We start from the raw sequence: 25,769 nt of genomic DNA, 5'->3' as shown, positions 1-25,769 counted from the left end.
TCTGGTCGAGACAAACCTGAAACAGATCAAAGCAGCAGATAGTTCCAAACTATTTTGGTATCTTGAGGAAGCATATACCAGCTGGGACTCCTGTGGTCCCGGTAATGAATGGTTCTTGAATTGGAGGGACTCTGAGCAACTTGGTCAGATTTGAAAGGCAGTATGATTAGTCTGTTCGTTGCAACTAATGGCAATAGCAGGTGTCCATAGGCTCAATGTGCCACATCTACTCATTAGGGATATTAACATTAACTACCTGCACGTATACACACACGTCCACAAAAAACCCTCACTGTTCATTGAAACTATTCATTAATGACATTGCAGTGGCCCTTGAGCACAATGACCATTGATTAGGCTTATGCATAATGATAGTGGTGGACCTGCTGGGGTAATTATTGCTGCCTTCTGACTTCTGTTCACAAGGATTTAGATTTTTATAGCAAACCTGCAGTGCAGCACTAATGCATCTTTCTGGCATGCATAGTTTACCTAAACATATCACTGTGTAGGTCTTGATTTCAAAGAGAGCATCTACTAAACTTGCGTCAATGGTATTATGAAATGATAAAAATCCAGTTGTAACTTAACATTCTAACTTTTGATCTTTTCTGTTTCAGAAAATACACTTTTTAGTACCTTCCAATTATACAGTATTCAAATCAAACGCTTTGCTGAATGATGCTTCACAGTCACTGGTCCAGCTGCTAAACCTGCTCATGCGCTTTTGTATCAACATTTCTCAGCAAGGTGTTTTTAGGTATAGCACAGGATACTTTTTAGAGAAATAAAGGTAAATATGTATCTGAGAACCTCTTTAAATTTAGCAACAACTACTTATAAAGCATTGTCATGTGCCCATAGACTGCTCTATCATAGGCATATTGTAGAAGTTTATTTTACGACTAATTAATAACTTTTTTTGTATAATCATTAGCCCCCTTGAGCTGAGCTAAGAAAGGTCAATGTAGCTTTTCTCAAAATGAAACCAGTTTGAAATTCTAGCATGTGTTTAAATAGACAGCCATACAATCACAGAAAAAGAAAAACTAGCACATCCACATTAGCAAAGGACGCTCACAAAAACGAGTTTTGCTCTGGGTTGTAGCCTACTACGAAAAAGTGATCTCTTGAGTGCTTTATCACAAAATTGTTTTAATAAGGCATCCTTTCAAGCCCCAAAGACTCATTTTAGAAGTTTACTTGTTATTATCAACGGAGTATGGAAAATATTTTCTAAGGCTCCAATTTTAACACAGCTATCAGAGGTCTATAAGATAGGGCTGGACGATATAGAAAAAAAAAACACATAGCCATAAAATTTAAATCATATTGATCGATATCGATAATTATAAACAAATTCAAAACATATTTTAAGTGCAGCCCTGGCCTTTTTATGCTGTTGCTTAGCAACCTATTTCTAGATACAGAAAACACAAACACTGAATTCAAACTCAACCCTTTTTTCAACCAACTTTTTACCAAAACTATAAGTTTTTAAAAAAGAAAAAAAAGAACTTGTGCTTTCTGAACTATTTGAAGGTGCAGAGCTTGGTTCCTGGGTCTGCATTGTGATTGGTTGGAAGGATGACTGTAATATTAATCTACATGATTGGCTAGAATGCAAAAGGAAGGAAAACCTATTCTATTGTACCTGTTATTGACCTTTTTTTCTATCATCGATATACGTCTATCGATCAATATATATCGTTATAGAATAATCACCCAGCCCTACTATAGGATCTACTTGCTTACGATTAGTTTAATAATTTTTCAAACCATTGTGGGTACCATTGTGAAGCTATGGGTCTTGCTCAGGTACCCATAGTGGCAGTTTATTGGGTACCAACTGGGGAAGGTGCAGCCTTCCCAGGATGCAAGGGCTCTGCTCTAACCACTAGGCCACCACTCCCTAAAATCTGTGATGTGCTGGACTTGAACCTATGAGCACCAGTTTACTACCTGAGTGGTTCTACCTAGTGGGCCAAATACTAAACCACAACACTAATATAGACCACGTGTTACAAATGGAACATCATTTTTATTTTGTTGTATACACATGGTATTGACTTTACTTAACCATCAGACTGTGATTTAGTATTACCTGATGCTTCCTGCTGAAATATCTGGCACAAACAAATCCTCAAGTCCCTGCTGACAAAAACAGAATACGTTTTATGTGCAAGCACATCTTTCCTTGTCTACATACAAAATAAGTTAGGATGGTACACACATTTATCATAAGCCTGCTCCTGCAGACACTCACAGCAAACCGAATGGCTAAGCAGCAAATCACTTATTTCTGCTTAATAATTCCTAACATGCAGACTACCGTCTATGCTCTCAGCATACCTCTAATAGTAATCAACAGGCATTATACGTAGAGTTATATTAGGCCTGCAAAAATTAAAATCAAGCATCACACCATTATAGCCATTGGATAGAGGTTAGGCCAAATGAACAGGCTGGCTAAGCCTTGAAAAGATGTCTATCGAATCAAAATGATTTAATAAGAGCTCTATATGAATATGGTGTCATGTTTGGCAATAATTCCCTGACCCACATGCAGAAGCATACACAGCAGGCAAATTAAAAATGAGACAAAATTTATTCACAAACAAAGTTAAACGTACACACTGAGGTGAGATTTTGAGACGGTTGGTTTTTTTTCTCCAAGACAGCGTCTTGAAAAACGAAAAAAAACAAAAAAAACAAGAGGATCAGTTAGACGGGGTGAAAGATAATCAAGATGATGATTTTCAAGCAAAGGGTGAGGAATGAAATTGCTTACGGTTCTGAGAGTTGAAGGCGAGAGTTGGGGCAGTAATGAAATCCTGGTAGTGGTTTGTAGAGGGAGGGAGCACGATGAGGAGCGAAGGCATTGTAAGTTTGAGATCCAGATGAAGGAGCAGAGAGTATGCATGATGAGCTGTGCAGAAATAAGGTAGTCACATGGTTAACTTCTCTCGGTAAGAAACAGAAAAAAAAAATCAAGGAACAGAGGCAAGCAACAACACCTGGAGGCTTCATTCTACCACCGAAGCAGATCACCAGACTAGGAGAGGTTGTCCTGCAACACCTGATATCCCTGGCTGACTACTGAGAAAATTACACACGTGTGTAGTGTGCAGCAGGCCTGCCACATCTTCCAGCGAAGATCCTCTGTTCAAAGTACGGTCCCACACACTCACACAAACACGTAGCCTTGTTTTAAATGCTTACTAAGGATTTTGCATTTACATCCATTCATTCCAACTCTTTCCAGGGTCCAACCTGATCCTAACCCTAAACCTTACCAGAATATAGCCACCTTCAACTTGAAGCTAATTGACACCTTAGTCCTAAACCTAACTCCTAGCGCAAGAACCAGAAAAAGGTTCTTACTTTACATCAAAGTCCTCGCTTTGGTGGTAAAATACAAAAGATATGCTGTCTCTCAGCTGCAAGTACACACACACACACACACACACACACACACACACACACACACACACACACACACACACACACACACACACGTACTTGAACTGTAGTCTCTTTTCTGATGATGATAGAAAAAACAAATGCAGGATTTGTATATGCAATAAAACATAATATAATAAACAGCAGATGCTGTTACCTTGACTGGGTATCTTTAAGCTAAGGTAAAATTAAATTTTTAACAATTATTACAAACCTAAGAAACAACATTTTTCTCACTTAAGCAACGCATTATTTTTTCCTAGTGCAGTGTAAGGGCTTAATTTTCCTAATTGCAGTTGCCCTTTAGAGTCTTTGGGCAAAGTCAAAGCTGAGCCGCAATCAAACAGCAAGAATTGCTAAGAGGTAGAGACCAAGGCTAATTTGAATTTGGAACATGAGGTACAGCTGGAAGCAAAGATTTAGAGTTCCACCTAAGCCATCGTCAAGGCATGATGTGGAAAACATTGAATCTGAATGTAACTTAAACAGAATGAGACCAGTTGCATAGGCATCCATCCAACTGATGATCTTTACAGGGTCTTATAAAGATCCTCTTGGGACCATCAAGAATCCAGGTCCCTCTTTTATACATGATGTGATACAGAGATCTGGCCACTCGCACATTGAGGGATTCCAGTAGAGTAGGCTTCCCAGTTGGAGAACAGAACATGCACAGATCCAATTTTTTTTAGCGCTTTGGCTATACATGTTGCTAGGAGATTGACACAATGTATGTTTTTTTCATGATGTTGTTCAAATGCAAAACTAATTTGTCATGCTGTAAAACAAAAGCCCTGGGATCAGGTTTAGCATTAAGGAGGAAGGAGATGGAAGAGAAAGAAATTGAGGATTGTTTTTTCCTCTTCCAGGGTAAGGTTAGTAGTGATGGAGGACGTGCGGAAACCGCTCGTAATTCATGTTCAAATTTGATAGGACAATAGTTAAACTGAACGGCACAGATTTTATACCAGTTCTGTCGTAGGATGGACTGGAAAGCAGCAAGAAAACACCTATATTTCACATACTACAATCACAGAATCAGTTTAACTGTTTCTGGTGCATCCATTTAGACAGGATACCCAGAAATAATTCAACATTATCATATATGCACACCCACTATCTCCATCTGTGCAAGAAACCACCACAATATTGGAGCTTTTTCTGACAGTGTAGAAAAATGTTGGAGTTAAAAAAAGTATATGAAAATGAAAACATGAGAAGTTTTTACCCTGGATCTGGTTTAGCAATCCTCAGTTTTTATACCACTATTGCTGATAGATAACATTTTTGACAGGAATCCCACAGATTTTGTTCCAAACACAGGACAAAATATAAATAAACTATACAGTAGTGTGGCTGGGGACATATTAGAGTGTGAAGGAGGGCTTACAAGGTTTTTAAGGAGTGAGAAGTAACACTCAAATAACACAAAGCTAGAGGTGATTGTTTCAGTTATCTCTACTTTGAAGGTTTAATGTTTTCTTTATGAAATAACAGATCACTTCTTGCCACAGTGTTTTGTTGCTACATCATTCAAAGTGACATCTTAACAGTCTTTATGATCATACCATGGTCTGTGGTTTTCCTACTGTATGTGGTTGACTGTCTGTCGTCCACATAAGCAACACATTTTCTTATCCGTATACCTTCCCTGTCAACACAGTTTGTCATCACTGTTTATCAGCTGAGCACTGTTTGCTACTGCCTTCTAACTTGATAGGAGTATCTTGTATTTAATTTGATGTCAGTTGTTTTTTAGCTTGTTTGAGTCCTTTTCCTTAATTACCATCCAGACTCACTATATTCTCTCCAGGAATCCAATCTTTTGCTGTTACTCTCAACTCTCAATACTTCAACAGCAACTTACCCAGTTCATGTGTTCTGACCGTGCCATTCATTACACTACTTAAGGTAAATAAAGCCTTGCAATTTTACTTAGCTAGCTGATGTGTCTTTCTGCAGTACCAGTGACAGATCTCACAACTGTGAATGTCAACAGCATAGGTAAGCTGCCTGTGTCAGGTTTGTAGAGGTTGTAACAGGACCTAAATGCCAGGGTGGCAGGGAGGGGGGGAACAGAGGGAATACCAGGTGGGGGTAATTAGCACAGGTGACATAAATGAGAGTGATTGAGCTGAAGGAGAGGGCAGGCATTGAGGTGGTAGGAGACAGGGAAATAAGGATCTAACAGAAACATGAATACACTACTTAAATTATAATGCACAGAAAACTAATAACATGACAATAACCAAAACCAAAAGAACCAGAGTTTAGGAGTGCAGCGATGAGGTTGTCCCAAAAAGGCAGAGGGTCCAGAAGGGTGGCCATGTGGTCATCCTGATGAGGCAGAGTTTAGTTGGGTGACCGTGAAGTCATCCCGATGAGGCAGAGACTTCAGCCGGATGGCCAAGAAGTTCTCCCAACAAGACATACAGGTCTACAGTAGACATCAGCAATGCTGGGGAGATCAGGAGGCTGGCAGCACAGGATGATGGCAGTTGGCCAGCAACACGGGACAATGGCCAGTGGCACAGGAACCCCAGATATATCCAGCTAGAATTTAGCTCAATAGGCGATGAGGAGGCACCAGGAAATTGATGCTGCAGAATGGAACTGGGCCTTGATGCTGCAGGCTGGAACTTGACCTTGATGGTGCAGGGTATAATCCCAGACATTGGTGCTGCAGATAGGAACCCTGTAGGCTACAGCAGAAGGGCTGCAGACTGGAACTAAGCTGGAATCAGAGGACTGAAACCAGGAGCTGGGCTCAGAAAACTGGAACCAGGAGTCTGGAGACTAGATTCCTTGAATTCAGTAGAGCTCTGGAAGCCTGGCAGGAAGAAGGTCCGACTGGACCCCATCCTCACTGAGGTCAGGAATGTGGACAGAATCTGGAGTGTCCAACATACCCTCACAGACATAGACAGGAACTGTGGCATCCACCAGACCCTCAGTGAGAGGAGCAGAGGCATCCACCAGACACCTGGAGTCAGAAGCAGGAGCTAAGACATAGGCAGGACCACTGGAGACCTCGGGCCAGACAAGCTAACTGAAGAACTCAGGCAAAACAGGATCACTAAAGACCGCAGGCGAGACAGGTTCACTGGAGACCTCAGACAGGGAAGGATCACTGGAGACCTCGGACGGGGAAGGACCAGTGCAGACCTCAGACAAAGCAGGATCACTGAAGACCTCAGACAGGAACCCCAGAAAGACCCCTGGAACAAGTTCAGGAGCTGAAACACTGAAACCGTGGAGACTGACACTCTGCAGCCCTCAAATGACCTCTGAGAGGTGGCAACCAGGTCATTGGAACCCATGGCAGAACTCTGAGAGACAGTCGGCCAGATTGCTGGAACCCATAGTGGAGCTCTGAGAAGCTGGGACCCCTGTGACACTCTGGAGACTTGGAACCACCACTGAGTTCCCACAAGAAGCTAGTCACAAACCCAAGAAAAGGCTCAGAACCCTGAGATAAGTTCCCTTGGACCCTTCATCGATGGACTTGAAGTTGCTTTAAAAGTTGTAAATTATATTTTGGCCATACTTGACAAATAGCTGCACAGTGCATATTTTTTTTTAATAGATTTGTCTAAAGCTTTGAACACTGTTGACCATTATGTTTTAAAGTTGAGGCTTTTAGATTCAGGACTCTCAAAGTAAGTAGTTACATGGTTGTCAGACTACCTTAGTGATATACTATACTATACTCTGAATTTATGTCACTTGTCACATGATTATGGACTTATTCAAGATGCCACCATCTCCAATGTTTTAGATTGAAGATTGTTACAATGCTCTGCATCTAGTCTCTGTCATTTTTCCCATACACTGTTGGAGGTAGAATAAGTGAAATGCTTATGGTCACCTGTCTCCCCATGTGTTCTCTCTCTGTCTCTTTGGTCATCTACTTTCTGCTCTCTCTCTCTCTCTCTCTCTCTCTCTCTCTCTCTCTCTCTCTCTCTCTCTCTCTCTCTCTAGCTCTCTCTAGCTCTCTCTTTCTCATCACCTTGGTTTGCACACAAAAATGGGAAAGCATTGTGGAAAAACGTGGATAAAATCATAAACAGCAGGACGATAGAAAAAAAACATGTAAAAATAACATACTGCATATATATATAAATATGAATATAGAGGTTTAATAAACCATAATATTCATTGTTTTTCAAATATATAATAACATTTCTAAAAATTGTTCCTGCATATAATTCATTGATCAGAGCCCCAGTTCTACCACCCCCTCCCTCCCTTTCTATCCTGGGCCCAGGACAATTGACCAAGCAGCAGCATTGTTTCAACTAAAGCCAATAAACCCAGTTAAAACTTGCATCTCCTCCTATTATTGCCTTTTAGTGTTAATCCTTACAACCACCTCTCACATCAGTGACCCAGATGTGTACCATGTAGTAAAATCGTTTTTTTAATAAGAAATATAATTTCTTATTAGTCAAATTGGCTTTCAGCTAGCCATATTTTTTTTTCAGATAAAAGCTCTTTCCTCAACTGTTGTTACCTTGTTTGATCATCATCTGACTGTCAACTTGACATCCTGATCCGCAATTCTCCTTTGATTGCTTTCTGCAGAAGGTTTTATACCACTTCTGGGTTGCTAATTGAAATGTTATTTCCCAAAAAATTGGAATGCATACAGAAATATTTCTTGTAAATGCCGTAAAAAGTGAACCATGTAGTCATGAGGTAGAACAACTAGTTACTGTATGTGTTTACAAAACACTTGTCTTAAACATTTTGCACATGGATTATTGTTGAATACTGAAAAAATGTGGGCGGTCTTGACATTTCTAATAACAGAGGTGTTTCTCAGGGGTTTTATCTGAATACCTGAGGCTACCTCGAAGATCATGAGTGTTGGAAAAACAGAACACACACACACATTCTACTGAAATATGTTTGCATATGTGGTAAACATAGTGGGAGTGAACAAATCTTAGCAGATTTCCCTTGGTAACTTGCTGTTGGTAAATATTCATAAGAGGGATCTCTAGTCTCATCATAGCTAGCAGAAAGATGTGTAAATGTGTAAGACACTGGGAGAAAGACATGAAGAAGTAATGAATATTGAACAGCTTGCTGAATTTAAGAACAGATGCTGTAGGGTCCTGAGAAAGACGGAAGACGGATTACATGGAGCAAAAAAACAGGCTTAATGAGAATTAAGATTTAACCAATGCGTGAAAAAAAATGTTTAAACATTCAAAGATGGGCAATATTGGACAGATAAACTGCTATTTGTTTATGCAAAGATTATTATTTCATAGACACATGGCCAAAGCTTTCCTGAAACATCAAGCTACTTTACTAGAAGTATGACTGTGTTAACATAGGTCAATTTAAGGCTTGATTACAAAATATATTTTAAAATAATTTTTGTATGGGACACAGTCAGAATGTTTAATTGAAAATCCCCCTAAACCTTGCACGGAATTAAGCTAACACAAAAACTCCCCCTAAATATCTAACCAGTTCAGTTAATGAAAATGTATATACAAAAGGAATGGTTTATATTCTCAGAAAAATTAATTTTGACTTTAACAAAACCATCCTCACAGTGAAAATAGAAACTAAGTCCATCAATTAATCTATCGATGATCAGATAGTAACAGATCAGCAAAGGAAATTCAGAAATCCCTCTCCTGAGCAGTACTCTCCTGTTCAATCCGAGATATCCGCATTGTTTTCTGAAGACACTCCCTCCCTGGGGTCCTCTCACAGTAGTACCTTCCAAAAAGCCTCCAGAAGGAAGTATTCCGAGCAGATGCACAAACAACCATAAACGGAGAGATTTGCTGAAGTATGAAGTATTCCCTCTTAATTTGTACCAACCTTATTTCTGGGTCACTTGAACCAACCAAGTTGCAAGGGTAACCAGTCACCAAATGAAATCCAAAGCCACACTCTCCAGCTCATTTTGCGGAATCCCAAGGCATTCCCAGGCCAAAAGGGATACGGCACTGAATTCTGGCTCTCCCCTGGCTTTCGTCCCAATGCCAGAAGTATGGAAAACCTCAGAAAGGGAGTTTCCCTGGCCCAAATCACTTTGAAAACATCCTTTCAATGTGAAGAAGCAGCTGGTCTAGTTCAACATCCTCCTAGATGATGGAGCCCCTCATCATATCTACAGTCAGTAGCAGCAGTTTACTGCTACATCCCTGACAGATGACAAATACTTATAATGCTTCTCTTTTGTCTTCTTTTTTTACTTGGAGCCTTAGAAATAAATTTTACTGAAATGTACATTGTGAATGTGCTGTTAATGACAATAAAGTCTGTCCATTATTCAGCCACTATTCAGCTGGGTCTGAACCCTCCCAGGTGACTTTGAAGACCATGGGCTGAAGGTACCATCAAAACTTCATTATCTGCTAAAAAAAACAAAAAAAAACAAAGATAAGATCCTGAGGCTTTCAAACCAGACACTTGTCCTCTCAATGAATACGACAAATCCTATCCATAAACATCACAAACAGAATTGGTGAAAAAGGTCATCCTTAGCGGAGTCCAATCTGCATTGGGAACAAGCTTGGTTTTGTGCAAAGAATCTGAACACAGCTCTTGCTTTTGGCATAGAATATCAGAATGTCTATGCTTAATAGCTGCATGTCTGTCAAATTTAAATTAGTTAAAGATTACATAATAAAATCATTAATGCATGAGCAATGGACTGAATTAATTTATTGTAGGTGGAATGATGTTTGTTAGAAAGGCTGCTATTTTTTGTTGAAGAATGTGCAATACTTCAGGGGCAATGATGTGAGACTTCCATCCGAATATAATGTGCATTATAAGAGATTAGCTTGAGGAAGTTTGTCATATCTGTAAGCTATATTCATGAAAGAGCTCACAGAGAGGTGAAGAGCAGGTTTTGAAAATGCAAATGTTTAGTAATGCTTGCTGATACGAGAAGTCTTTCCTGGACAGAGCCTGCACTCATGTTTTTTTTCTGTTCTGAACTCATTGGCTACTTTTTCCATTCTTGTCAATAATTTCATCTAACATGATGCTGTTTAGAGGCCAAAGTAGAGGGCCAAAGTAGAGGGGATTTGTTTAATGTGCCAACACCAGTTTGTAGATAGAGATCTTGCACCTGTGCACTCTACAAATAAAATCTCACGCCTTACATTACCGGTTATGAAGACAAGTTATCATTGCTGCTGCAGATCATGTTTAGTTGATATAGACTCTGCTGCAGCCAACCTCTCCATGACGTATAATTGTTGAACTTTCTTTTGTTAAACTTTTTTGTGTTTGCCATAGAGAGCATGTTACAGTTGTGTCTACAATAATTACCATATTTTCTGTAAAACTCTCTTTTGAACAAAAAATATTAAATGTCTGCTTGGTCTAAAGCAATGCTATCTGTGCCCCATCTGTGTAGTCACTTGAAGCTTCTATTAACAAGAAAGTTGCTGCAGCATTTTGGATCAGCTGAAGACTTTGAATTGCATTTTGTGGACATGATAGTAAAGAATTACAATAGTCCAGCCTCAAAGTAACAAATGCATGAACTAGTTTTTCAGCATCACCCCTGGACAGAATATTTCTAATTATAGCAATATTGAGAGAAAAAAGGAAATTCTAAAAAAAGTGAAAAAAGGAAATTCTGAAAACCTGTTTAATATGGGATTTAAATGACATGTCTTGGTCAAAAATAACACTAAGCTTTTTTACTTTATTACCAGAGGCCAAGTTAATGCCATCCAGATTAAGTGATTTACTAAGAAGTTTATTTTTGAGGACTCTGGTCCAAAGATTACAACTTCTGTCTTGTCAGAATTTAAATGCAGGAAAGTTAAAGTCATCCAGCTTTTGATGTCATCAAGACATGACTGCAGTCGAAGTAATTGAATGTATTTATCAGGATTTATGAATAAATATAGCTGAATGTCATCAGCATAACAGTGGAAATTAGTCCCATGCTGTCTGATAATTTTGCCAATCGGAAGCATATATATAGTAAAGACAATTGGCCCAATGACTGAACCCTGTGGTCCTCCACAAGTGATCCTAGAGTTTGAAGATTTATTATTAACATGAACAAACTAGAATCTGTCTGACATAAGATTAAACCAGCCTAATGCTTTCCGCTTAATCCCTACAGTATGTTCACGTCTTTGTAGGAGAATTTTGTAATCAACTGTATCAAATGCAGCACTGAGATCTAACAGGACAAGTACAGACATAAGTCCATTATCTGAGGCCATGAGAATATCATTAGTGATCTTCACCAGAGCTGTTTCAGTGCTATGATGAGCTCTCAAGTAGGTCATTACTTTGTAAATGTTCACAAAGTTGATTAGCAACTACTTTCTGAAGAATTTTAGATAAGAAAAGAAGATTAGATATAGGTCTGTAATTTATTAACTCATCTTGATCAAGAGAAGAGTTTTGAGGATGCAACCAGTGTTGGTAAGGCTGTACTTTGGTTAAAGATTGACCGGTGTCTTCATGTGATGCATGCAGATCTTCTGGCTCACACATGATATTTTTTGTGGGATTTTTTGTCTGTCTGTCTGTTTTACTACATCCAACCTTGACCGTGGTAAATCATTGTAAGATTCCTTGACTGTGAAGCACAGCAATCCATTCAAAGATAGACAGCCTGATGCCTTTGCCATCAGGAGTTCATGACAAAATGAACACCTAACAGAAAGTGAAATGAAAGCCAGATTTAGCCAAACGTTTTGACCTTTTATGGCTATGATCTCACAGTTTAATCAGCTGAGGAACATCCTGTTTGAATTTAACAGCATTTTGCAATAATTCACCATCTGTATTTGTGTCTTGCCCCTGCTTCTTCTTTTTTTTTTTCATTTTTGAGTTCCACTTGAAACCTAGTTTCAAGCATCAAAAATCAAAGTGTGAATACTTTATCCCTGGTCTTAAGATTTTGATTGGCTCTGATGCAGTTGTGATAGTTCATATTATTTGCAATTGAAAGTATGTGTGAAGCAGCCGATTAAAATACAATAATAAGGACTTTATCGTTTATTAATAACATGAATGCGCCTGCTTAAAAAAAATCTTGTGCTTTCACACAAATGGAAGCAGAAAAGTAAACCTAGGTGCTGAGATTTCTCAACCAATTGATTCCACCTATTGGTTCTTTATCAGATATTATTTTCAGTCCGCTGAAAATCTTCATCATATGCTGTATTATTCCTCTATTGCTAAAAATAATTCTGAGGTGCTGGGCAGCTTAATGGACTAATTAACAGCAATCCTTGGAGTACTGTAACAGCCAAATTAAATTAAAAAGAAAATCTCATTTTGCATAAAAGTCCCTGATTGATGTGCAGTACTTTAGATGAGTAATATTTTTTGATCTCTTCCCTTTTCTAAATGACACAAACAAACATGCAAATCTTTGTCAGACCCAAATACCCTCATGCAATGATTTTTTTTCACACCCGTTTCCCCTTTTCCTTAGCAGACAGTAATCCCCTGCTGCAGCACTAATAGCATTAGGAGAGCATATCCAATCCCTTTAGTACCCCTACAGGGAGCTCTGAGATCAGACCTACCCTGAGTCACACAGTCTGAGGGACTACACTACCCATACTGCCCCAGGAAATCAATAAATTTTCCCCATCTTATTATTGATTTAAGGGCATAAATAAAATATTTAATTAAAATGACACTATGCAAATATACTACATACTATATTGCTTGCAAAAGTATTCATATCCCTTACATTTTTTAACATTTTGCCACTTTCCAAATAAGGACCTCATTGTGTTTTATTAGGGTTCATACATGTATGTGATAGACAAAATAAAATTAACAATAAGTAAAATTAAAATAGTGCATATTTTGGTTGCTTTGTTTACAAATAAACATCTAAAAAGTAATTCTAGCATAGTTATTTAAAGTTGCGGCTGTACAGTAAGGGTCATAGTCCCGAAAGTGAATCACTGACCCAGTCTCGAGTCTTTTGTAAAATCTTACATGTCTACTTCTTTCTGACTTCTCATCTACTCAAACCCAATTCCCTCTCAAAAAAACATCCCACACCAAGATACTGCCAGCAACATGTTTTACAATGGTGATGGAGTGTTCAGGGTTATGTTGATTACTAGTTTTTCACCACACAGAGCACTTTGCATGTAGGCAAAATAAAAGCTTAATTTGGGTTTAATCTATCCTGAGCACCTTGCTCTATATATTTAGTGTGTTCCCTGTATGACTTAAAATACATTATATAGGAAGCATCGTTGCTTTTCAAAAAGCAATCTTGCCACTCTTCCACAAATGTTAGATTTGCAGAGTACACAACTAATAGTTGTCGAGTCAGCAGATTGTGGATTTCTGCAGCTCCTCCAGTTACCCTTTGATTATTGACAGCTTCTCTAAGTAATATTCATCCAACCAGGTCTATGACGCTGTTCATTCACTGATGTTCTCTAACAAACCTCTGAGTCCTTTGCAGAACAACTGGATAAATAATGAAATTAAATTACATACAGGTTGACTTGTAAATGTAATTGGGTGCACTGGTTTATTTCAGAGGTTTCTGATTAAAGCTATAGTTGGTAACCCTGTTCAGAAACACTTTTTGTTATACTGGGTAAAATGATCCATCCATTCTGAAAGTAGTTAATACATCACGTATTCAGAAAAAGGAAAAAAAAATATCTCTGTGGGAGCTGCAGGCCTGTAAAAACTCTGACCGATCACTGCTCATCGCACTAAAGATTTTTGTTCTGCTCTCACCCTCCTCTGTCCTTCAAGTTCCAGTGGTATTGCCATTTCTATTTGTTGTTAAACAGGCCAGTCATTCTGACGCACTCACATAACGCCACTGTGCGTGCACATTCCTTGTTAGTTTCCACTTGCTGGCTGGGCACTTCTAGTGTTTATGTATCCAGTTAGCTTAGCAGTTAGCTTTGGTGTTAGCCGTTCATTATCACTCCGCTGCTCACACCGTACACTTTGAGCATGGCCGAGAGCCACAAGAAGCAAACCGTGTTCATGTTTATGAGAAGAAGAGGAAGGCCTCAGTAGAAAGAAACAAGAACAGAGTGGATTTTAGAGATTGTTTTTCATGCAAATCCCCCTGAAGAGTGGAGTAGTAAGACAATCTTGCACATGCACAGTTATTAAAAAATGGACTTGTGGAAAGGTCCGACCTTAGCCGACCTTAGCATTAACAGAGAGAATATAAATGCATGACACATATTTCAGGTTTTTATTTTTAAAAGAATTTGAATATTATGTATGCATTTACTTCCACTTCACAGTCTTGCTCTACTTTATTGATGTCACATAAAACCCCAGTGTAATCCATTAATGTGTTTTGGCTGTGATGTGACAAACTGTGGAAAGGTTTAAAGCATGAATAAGCAATGACTGATCTCATAGAGAAATTGAAGAATAATTACCATTTTATTATTTTCCTTTGTTGGCAATAAATGCAGTTAACAGTAAAAAAAAACACACGCGTGTCAAATGTTAAGCAACAAGAGTTCAAGAAAATTTGTTATATTTTCTTGCTTTTCATCCACAGAGCAGACATACACTGGGCAATCAATGTTAAAGCGGACAGTAAACTAAATTTCTCACTAGAGCTAATAGGTCGAGAAGCCTTCTGAGAAAAGCCTTCCTTGCGCTTACTCTTCTTTCCCCTTTATTAAAAGAAAAAAAAAACATAAACCTCCTTGAGGTGTGTTTTGAATCAATAAACAGTGTAAAACAAATTTAACACAATATTTCAATACTAGAATTCACTATACCCCCTCCAAGAGCTCTGTTGGAGTGTGCCGCATGGTTCTTGAATTATTCATGTCCAAACAAAGCCTACATGTATTCTCTGTTTGCCTATGTAAAACCATCGCACATACATGTCTCTGCATACAGCACGCACTGCTTTTCCTCATCTTGCATGCATTTGAATGGGAAAGAAAATGGCCCATTAGTTTTACAAGTCAAACAACTGTCAAAACCTCAAAACACAGCCTTCTAAGGCAGACCAGCATCTAGCCAAACCGGCAGAAGACTTTGTCTGCCCCTCTTCCATCTGATGTGAGCCAGTCTGCCAAACACTGCTTCTTGACGACGGTTCTTCAGTTCCTCAGCCGTTAACAATTGCTTACGGTGAGTCACTGACTTGAAACCGGGGTGCAGTTCACCACAGCCCTGACTTTCAAGTAATCATTCTATGCAGAGTCAGTAATGCTTTCTCTCTATCTCACTCTCTTTCTCGTGTACAAGGGAAAGGAGTGGAAAATGATGTGGACACAAGAATGGGGAGAAAAGGGGAAACTACAAATGAATGAAAAGAAAAGGGAGAGGTGTCTGTCAGGACTAAGAATGAGCTGTGAGCTAATGAGCGTAGATGAAAGCCGACGGTCTGGGCTAACTCAATTCTTTGCTCTGCTAGTCACAGTTCTTAGTTTAATGATGTTTGCTCCAGACTACTGATGCAAGGGCCATCGCTGAATTGTCTTTTTTGTTGTTGTTTGGTCATGGGTTCTCCCTGTGCGCTTTTCATGCTTAGAGTGTTGAACTTGGCTCAAACAGAATGACATCACCCACGCTGTGCAGCAGACATCTGTTTAAGACATGTTTACAGTGCTCAAACCACCGGCGTGCCTCTATCCCCGCTCGTATAAACAGAGCCCGGCTGGCCATGTGTGTGCACTGCGCCGCGTGCGTGCTGTTTACACAGAACGGATAAAGAAATATAACAGGGGCAGGACCGGAATAAGGCTGCGATGTGTGCGGCTTTTGTCAAATATGGAACAGTAACAGAGCAACAGCAAAGGGCGAGTGTGTTCCAGGGAGGTCTCCGATGGAAAGTGCGCCTGAGATTCGGAGATTTCTGAAGGGCAAGGTGTTGTGTTTACACAGAGGTGAGTGGGAGGCACGACTCTTGCTCAGGAATGCTTCAAAGCTGTTTGTACAGTCAGCAGGCCAAAGGAAAGGCTTAGATGTCGGATACTTGACAATATTTGATGGCGGGGGAAAAGAGAAAATGAAAAAAAAAAGGAGGGAGGATTGGAATACATAAAGAAATATCCAATGTGTGGTGTCTGTAGAGTCTTACATTAATATTGCATGGAAATCTGGTCTCAGGTTAATATAAATCCTGGAAGATCTCCTCAGAATAAGATCAAGAATCCCTCCAGCTGAAACACACCGTTTCAACTATTTTTATCCGCTTCTGCTCATGTTTTCTCTCAGGAACAGATCTGTTTCACACATAACATCAATGAGAGCAAAGCGTGTGTGTGTGTGTGTGTGTGTGTGTGTGTGTGTGTGTGTGTGTGTGTGTGTGTGTGTGTGTGCACTTAGACAGAAGAGACTACTTCCAAAGTCACGTTAATTTAGTTTTGAAATGCTCTAATGATCCTAATTGTGTTCCCTCATAAGACTCAAGGTTCTCTGATTGTTGACTCTAGTGTTAAAGGAAGGCTACCAAAATGATGGATTCTTTGAAGGTTAAATATTTTAGCTTTAAAAATGCTGCAGGGTGTTTACAGCATTTGCCCCCACTGCCATTAACGATTCAGCTCCTGTATGAAGCTAAGTTAGGAAATCTTTTTCTAAAAAGCTGGCTGTTAAAGTTGACACTTTTCGTTAATTTTTTGACTCAGATTTGCCTTTTTTCCCCATGTTTTTCATTTTCTAAAAACATATAAATAAGTAATTAAATACAAAAAAAAAAAAAAAAGATTTGAAAAAAAAGAAAAGTCCTAAGCAGAGGTTCATATGTGTTAAGAAGAACCCCCTTCGGCAAGTATCAGAGCTTAAGAGTTTTTGTGGCAGCTGAGAGCCTTTCAGTTCTTCTTTATCAGATTTTTACCAGTTTCTTCAGCAAAAGGTCTTTAGTTCATTGAGAATGCAGGACATATTTTGTGCTCTGTTCTTTCCAGGTCTATTCACATGGGAATGAAAGGGTCTTGCACATTTTTTTGAAAACAAAATTCCACCCTCTTCAAAGTTTACAGATTTTTCAGTCCAATTTTTATCTGTTTTTAAAGTGTACACACAAAACCTCATGGATTTATAGCTGCCCTGACACATATGATATACCTAACTGAATGTTAGACTATTAATTCAGTTATTGTAAGTTTAAGTGGGAGATGAATAAATATAAAAGAGGGCAAAATCAAGGCAAGCCTGTGTATCTTTTTCACAAAAGGCTGGCTGGAGCAACTTATCTGTAGCCACATTTTTTATGTTAACTACGAGGCAGAGAATTAACTAGTTACAAAAAAAAATGTTATATTCAATTAGATGTTTATTTATTTATTAAATGTTTTCCATACTTTCAGCTTTTAAAGCTGAAAAAAGTTGAAAAAGTCATATTCCAGAGTGTTCCCCAACTGTATAAGAGCACTGTCTGAGAGTTAGGATATGATCATGGTAAAAATCTTGCCTTAGACCTTAGCATCTTTCTTTCCTAGTTCTTTTTTTTTTTTTTCCCATGTTCAGCAAATGTATTACCTTATTTTTGGGTGAGAATGCAGAAAGCATTCTCTGATGACAGCTCCATGAACGACTTTGGACAGATGGCCACACAACAGAACCTTGCATAAAAACAGCAGTCTGTTAAATCTTCTGGGAGGTCTTCCTGACTCAAGAAGGGATTTTGATTTTGCTTCTGCTCTCTTACAAGCTGTTTGTTTAAGGAGTTGTCTTGGTTACAAGCTTTGGTCAACAAGTCAGAGCCCAAACAGAATGGTTAGAACCGAACACCTCAGTAGCAGAAAAAATAAATTAAAGAAGTTAGATATGTTAGTGCTTGAGTGTTTTTAAATGATTGACAATTTGCATTTTACCCTTGACCTAATTTGCAATTAAAAGTACAACGATATGTACAATGCTTGAAAGCCTTTACTGCTCTCCCTATCCCTATTTATTTGCAATTCCTATGGTTTCATAGAAGCGACAGATAACATCTTCAATATTAAAACTGTCTGCAAAGACGGAAACACGTAGGAGTAAAACTGTGCAAAATAGACTTGCACCTGCTTCTAGGGGTCTTAAGATACAATGCACAAGTATAAGCGTATATCACATTTATCAACATCATTTTCTGCCAGATAATTAGAAATATTTACCAAAAACATCATGTTTTTAATATTATAAGCATGTTTCATGTACATTCTGCCAAGAAACACTAGAAAAATGTGGTTCCTAGAGTTTCTAAAAGTAGAATAGGAACACTTTGAATAGTATTGTTAGTGAAAAGTGCTTTTTAAATAAGCTTGCCTTGCCTTGCCTAGACGGTAAAACATTCTTCTCCTGTGGAACCACCCCCCATTTTTACAGTATACATTCAGGTCTAGAACTTAAACTTTACTTTTTAGTAAGCTCTGCTCGCTCAGGTCCGCTGCCAACCAGTTATAGCAAACGAGAGTTCATACTGTGCTGTCTCCCGAGGGTTTCTTCCGAGAAGGAAATGGTTATTTCCCACTGTCGCCACATGCTAGGTGAGGGTGAAAGACACTTCTTAGATAGAGAAGTAATTGACTATATTGTGTTATAATTTAGTTGGTATTTAAAGTTATGGATTTTTGATATGAATCTGATTAGATGAAAGAATTGTAATGGATTGAAATCAATTTGAGCTGAATCAGATTTTAATAGATATATATTGGACTATCTTTTGAAGTGCCTTGGGATGACGTTTGTTAGGAGTTGGTGGTGTATAAATAAACTTTTCTGTATTGTTCAATTAATTTTTGCTAGCTGTGCTCATTTATTCATTAACATGTGCTTTAATATAAGATATGTCACTTTACTTTGATCATTTAGCTCAAATGAATACCCGAGGAAAAAGAAAGAATTGACAGAAATGTAATATCCTTTAAACCCACTGGTTTTAATCAATTCCATCCAAGGGTTTCAACATTATTTCAGTCTGAAACAACCATACATTTGCTGACTGAAAATGATATTCAAAGGGCCACACTGAGATACAGATAATTCTTCACCAGGTATTGTCGTTTCTATATTTTCAAAGGGACAAAGATGTGCTTTGAATTTCAAAGCAAATGAGTAGCACAGGGAGAATAGAGAGTCTGTGGAGTTTCATTTTAGGTTTATCTTCATCTGAGCAAAAAATCCAATTTAGATACATCCCCTCTACCGCATAGCTGTATGGACACCTGCTCCTTGTGCAGTGTAACTCAAGGACAGAGAGTCAGCATGGGAATATGAGCCTAATCTAATCCATGGCGCTGAAATCTGAGGCGCCGTGAGACAAGCAAAGAGTTGGGATGTCAGGGGGTGAGACCTTGACCCCATCTACCTGCTGAGTGAGCTGATGAGAGGGGGAACAGAAGTGGAAACAGGAAGCTGCGCACCTTCCCCAAACAAATACTTTGTATTCCTTGTCTGTGTGCAGCTAGCCGTGAAGTTGAAATGTTTGTATCATGTGACTCATAATCACCCCCTGGAGAGAAAAAAGGAGAGGGGGGGTTGGCAAACTGTCTAACAATGAAAGACAAAATCAAATGAAACAGAAAAACTGGAAGTAGGACCAAATGCACTAAAATAAGTCTTCTTACCTCCTGTATTTTACACATTTTATGTTTCGACCCGACTCAAGCATTCATGTAATTTGGACCAATACAAAGTTACAATTAGTCTTGTTTTTTTAAAAATACAAAATATGAAAAGTGTGCCTTGTGATTGTATTCAAACCCCTAAGTCGATACTTTGAAACCCCCTTCTAGTGCAAATAACTGCAAACCTTTTTCCACATGTCTAGCTTGCACATCTAGAGGCAGACATTCTTCCAAATGCCTTTGATAGAGAGGATTTGTGAACATCAGTGTTCAGGTTTTGCCAAAGATTTTCCATTCTATTTATGAATAGACTTCTACTGGACCCTTCTAGCAAATAAATGTGCTTTGATCTAAACTGATCCATTGTATTCATATAATTAGGATTGTCATCCTGCTAGAAAGATAACCTCCATCTCAGTTTCAAGTCTTTCCTTTCAGGAGCTCCCTGTCCTTGCTGAAGGTAAGCAGCATGATGCTGCCTCCACCATCTTTCACTGGACCATGTGCTCATGGAGGTGTTCAGTGTGAGTTTTCCACCTTACATATTTTTGTATTCAGACATAAAAGTTAAAGGAGCAATAAGCAATAATTCATTATTTTAGATAGAAAGAGCAAAAAAAGGTGATGTGAAGAACTGAAGTTATCTTTTTAGATGGAATATAATATATTATACGTTATCTGTATTGCTCTCCAGTCTCTTGTTTATAAAACCGGGCCAGCCACGCTTACATGTACGTCCAAGTGATTAGCTGCCACTCTGGGCTTAGTCCCTCCCTGCCCATAAAATGCCACTGCCATGTTCACCTGAATATCATCAGGACCCATTATTACCACAAAAAACAAAAACAAAGAAGTTGTCAGATAAGGACAGAGAAAAAACAAGCATTAACATTTGCCTTGCAATTTCAAGGTGGAGAAATTGCTCTTCGAGAGCAGAAGCAGCTCCAGTTTGACTCAGAGCTAGCTTTTCTCCTCATGGACAGGTGAGCAACAGCACAAAGTCAAATGTTTGTTTTTGTTGGTTTTGCAGTTTTGTTAAACTTGTATTGCTATGTTGACTCGATTTATTGTAATGCTACAATTGTGGCATGTGGGTTAATTGTTAGACTTTGACCAGCAATAAGGGAGTTACAGCCGGTAGCCCAGCTAACACAGCTAGCATTGTTTAATGGAGCCCGGCAGGATTGTGAGCTGCCCACTGTGATCATCACGTAAATTCAGGGCATTCTTTTCTTGACAATAAAATGTAAGCTTGAAATGCATAACTGGTGCTTTTGGAGGTAGAGATAGGCGTGGCTTGTCACACATCTTGTGTTGGTCGACAGACAGTGCTCAACAGCCCATCTAGTGGTGAAATTTTGAGTACTGCTCCTTTAAATATTGGTTTTATCTGCTCAGTTTGTACCACATGGTGGCTTTATCTGGTTTGTGGATATCTGCTAAAATTCTTTCCAGTTAACAATTATGTGCTAATTTGTGTTGTTCTATCACATAAAACATCAATAAAACAGGTTGAAGTTAGCGGTTGCAAAATGTGGAAAAGTTCAAGGGATTTGAATACTTCTTTTGCGGCACAGTTTTGTCAGCCGACTTCACAACTTTGCACATTTTAGAGGCAGATTTTCTTTAAAATAAGACTGCCATGCTCCATCTCTTTATTTTGTGAAACCAAGCAGGGCTGGAAAAATTCCTGTGGGTGTGCTATTGTGGAGGACTCTTGATTGCTTAAACAATTGCTGGGAAGGGTTTGCAGTCATTTGGTGTTTTCACTTGCAAACAAGGAAATCATCATCTGTTACAGCAAGATGTTAAAATTTTGAGCTCCTAGGGGTGATTCTTGTTAACTTAAGCGTATTCTATTTTTATGTTAACATATACCCCTTCATCAATTGTAAAGTATTGACAGTACATCTAAGTCAACCAAAAAAAAAAAAAAGAAAAAGCTTCCCCTCTCTTTAAAAAATAAAATTAAATAGAAAACTTAAGAAATTTACTTGTGAAGACAGATTCCCCATTTAGCACATACAGTTTGACATAATGTATAAACATGTTACTATGGTGGGTCATTGGTCCAAACATTGTAACTGACAAAATGTACATGTATTTTTTTCTGAAAAATTACAGTTAAGCAAGAGGAAGCAAAAAGTAGACACTTTTTTTTTTTTACAAATGCGAGATGAAGTCATGAAGATAATTAAAAAAAACAGGACATATGTAAATGCAACAGAAACTGTGAACTATTACGTCAAACTAGAAACACATAAGTGCAAAATTTCTAACTTTACATCTGCTTTTACATAGACAATATTAGCATCTGCCTACTCAAACCTTAGTTTGGGGGATAAAAAAATAAACACCATGCACAAAAGTTCATATTCAGCATACATATACAGTGTTATACGGAAAAGAAGAAAAAGGGCTGATGGAACAGAAAGGATAAGGAATGGATGATGATAGTTGAGCATGCAAAAAAGACTGTTCAGAGTAACAGTTATAAAATTTTAATGAATATACATGCCGCATCATGGAGCAGCCAATAATCGTAAGAAGAAGAAGAAGAAGACAGATAAAAAATGATGAATGGTAGTAATAAAATTTATGTCAAAAATAACGAAAGTGGTAACTGAAAGAATGAATAAATAAACAAATGAATAAATAAGGTTGTGAATACCATATGGAACAGCATTAGGAATAAATTATTTGATCAAAAAATGTACTGAGCAATCATTTAATCATTTAACCAAGTAAGCAATCAACTATGTACCTGTCAGTTAAGCAACTAACTAACCAACCAAGTGATTTGCTGTAAATGTAAGGGAATGCTTGCAATTTAACACTGAGAGACTACGATAAAAACGTTACAATAGACGTTGTAAAATTCATGATGATTCTGCTGCTGTGGTGCTGTCGTTTGAAACATTTACAAAAGAAACGTATTTGTGTCTTTGTGACTATTACAATTAGGAGTGAGTAAATAATGGAAGATTACTGAAAGAAGAAAATAAACGATCGAAAGGAAGGAGACTTGGGTGTGATACGAAGACAAAGAAAAGCTATAAGTTATTTTAGAACAGCTGATTGTTGGTGAAACAGAGGTGGTCATTATTTACTGACTCAGACATGCCGCAAAGGACTGCCAGGAGAGCTAACGTGCGGTTACAGAACTGCATGGCTACCTTGACTTCACACGTGTAGAATGATGTTTTTCAATCTCCTCAAAGGTTTACAAGACACAGACCATCTCCACAAACCCTGCTAAGCCATTACAGTTAGCTTTACATAACGCAACCTGTTTCACAGCTCCCAGGTTCCCTATCAGGAGCAGCATGATGTCATCAAGTCAGGACACAGAACAGGAGGGCCATTATTTTCTGCGCAGTGCTGTAATGCTCTCCTACGTAAACCAGGCTGATGCCGGTAATGAAACAGGAGAATATTTGAAAGGCCCAGAGGTGCGTGCGTGTGTGTGTGTGTGTGTGTGTGTGTGTGTGTGTGTGTGTGTGTGTGTGTGTGTGTGTGTGTGTGTGTGTGTGTGTGTGTGTGTGTGTGTGTTTGTGTTTGCAGTGAATAGGCTTGGAGATCAGCTCCTGCACAGAAAACATATAACGCCAAACGAAGGGTGGCAATCCATGTGAGATCTGAACACGGATGGGTAAATGGTCCCCAGATGTAGCCGTGTGCTGCACATCTGCCAGTGTAGCACAGAAAGCCAGGTTTGCATCTTGTGGAAAATCTGCAAAAGATTCACCCCCAGCTACTGTTTAGGGATTGCTAAAGCAGGCGTCAGCAGCTTACTGCATGTCAGAGAGTTCGCTGTAGGAGAAAAGTATGAGCAGCCTTCTCAGATAGCCTCATCTGAAGATCTGCTTCGGGCCATAAACATAGCGGGACAGCATTAATGCAAAGAGTTTGTGCAAGCTTAACACACAGCATCTGGATCAAGCCATGGCTTGACATTAGTTGTGCTTGAATGACTCAAAGAGCTAAAAACAGTTTAACATGAGCCCCCATTGAGGCTGCAAAGTCTTGGCTTTGCAGCGTGTCCAGCTGATGGTTAACAGACCTGCTGATGGTTTTGAATTCGTTTTTCTTCTTTAGACAGCAGAGGTGAAAGTAACAGTGACACTGAGAAAGCCTGATATAGCATAGAACGCTGGTTTGTGTAAAAAATCCTGCGGTGCAGAAAATGAAAAAGATCCACAATAAGACACAAGTACATATATCCTCCCTCCGCTGGCTGCCTATCTGCTTTAGAATAGATTTAAACCTTTTCTTGTTTGTTTTCAAAGTTCTTAATTAATGGTCTGGCCACAACCTACATTTCTGATGTGTTGAGTTTCTTTGTGTGTGTAGAACCCTGAGGTCATCGTCCAGTTCTTCTTGAATGTTCTGGGAACTAAATGTAAATATTGGGCTGACTGGGCCTTCTCAGTCGTCGCACCCAGACTCTGAAACCAACTCCCTCTAGATCTCTACTCAGGCACTGGGCCTTTTTAAAGACAAACCTAAAACCCTTTTATTCAGGAAGGCTCTTAATACTCACCACTGTGGCATTTTATTACAGATTTCTGACTTTAATCCATTGTTTATTCGTTTATCTGTTTTGTTTTGCGGGGTTTTATCTCTTTTCGACTGAGTTTTATGATCTGATTACAAAGCACTTTGACTGTCTGGTTCGCTGTTGTAAAGGTCTGTATAAATAAGTAATGAAAGAGATAAAGAGTACAGAATATAAAATATTTATGTAAAAGGCTTGTTACACTTAAAGGGGGCTGGGTAGTAGATCCAAGGACCTCTCCGAGCTACCATACAGAATGACATGGTGAAGCGTAATTACATCTTGCATCAGAACAAGCCAATGTTACTTCCTGTTTGACACATTTGGATGCTTAGTTTAAATTCCCCATGGTCACATTTCAACCCACATGGTACCTTGTTAGCTTCCTCTTTCAGTCTACAAATACCAAGGGTTTTGAATTTGATGTTGAGCTTTCTTTTCATCTTCTTTACAATCAGAAAAATGTGGTCAAATGCTGCAGAATTTCTTAACCAAAAGTAAATCAGTTTTGATTTTATTTTGATTTGGTAGTAAAAGAAAAAATACGGTGCATCTCATTAATAAGTAAAAAATGCCTTCCCAAACATAAAACTTCTAGTTAAATTGATATATTACACCTTGAAATGTATTTTTCATTCTTGAGGCTATCGGTTATCATAGGCAATCAAAACCAAATATTTACTGTAAATACACAGTATAAAAAAATAATTAACCATATTTTTCCTCACTGACAAATCAGACCAAATTTTCCTGTTTTAGGTTAGTTAAGACTAACAAAATATTTCCATTTGCTAAATAAAACAAAGAAAAAGTACTTCTGAGCTTTGTTTTTAGCACTTTCTTTAAAATTAGAAGTTCACCAGATGCCTTTAAACAATTCAGGAAAATCCAGATGATGTTTTTATGCCTTTGTAACATTCTGAACATTTGAGTCAAAAGGAGGGATCTGTGGTTAGATTTTTTTTTTTTAAGAAAACACACTCCTTCCTTGTGGGATATGATGGTAAAATCTAAAGTACTCAGTCAAGATATCAGGAAGATAATTGAGGACTGTTCTTGTTCATTCTTGGGTCCAATTTCCAGAAGCCCAAAGGTGCCACAGTCATTTTTTTCAAACAATTACATGGAAGTATGAACACTGGGAATTTCCAGCCATGATATTATTTTTGATACTTACTTGACACTTATTGTTTTTTGACATGCCATCAAATCAG

The 25,769-nt window shown here is 38.5% G+C and overlaps 1 protein-coding gene across 1 annotated transcript in view; it reads left to right on the top strand.

The window, feature by feature from the left end:
- Positions 1-16,250: 16,250 nt before the first annotated feature.
- Positions 16,251-25,769, top strand: part of LOC105932570 (succinate receptor 1) — a 24,904-nt gene continuing 15,385 nt past the window's right edge. Inside the window, exon 1 of the mRNA XM_021321129.2 lies at positions 16,251-16,331. The gene's annotated coding sequence lies outside the window, so the exon portion shown is untranslated. The remainder of the gene's footprint in view (positions 16,332-25,769) is intronic.

The sequence above is a fragment of the Fundulus heteroclitus genome, chromosome 18 (genome assembly GCF_011125445.2).
Source record: "Fundulus heteroclitus isolate FHET01 chromosome 18, MU-UCD_Fhet_4.1, whole genome shotgun sequence".
In the NCBI taxonomy this organism is placed as follows: Eukaryota; Metazoa; Chordata; class Actinopteri; order Cyprinodontiformes; family Fundulidae; genus Fundulus; species Fundulus heteroclitus.
Note: the sequence above shows the minus strand (reverse complement) of the source record. Positions and strands in the feature narration are given on the sequence as shown.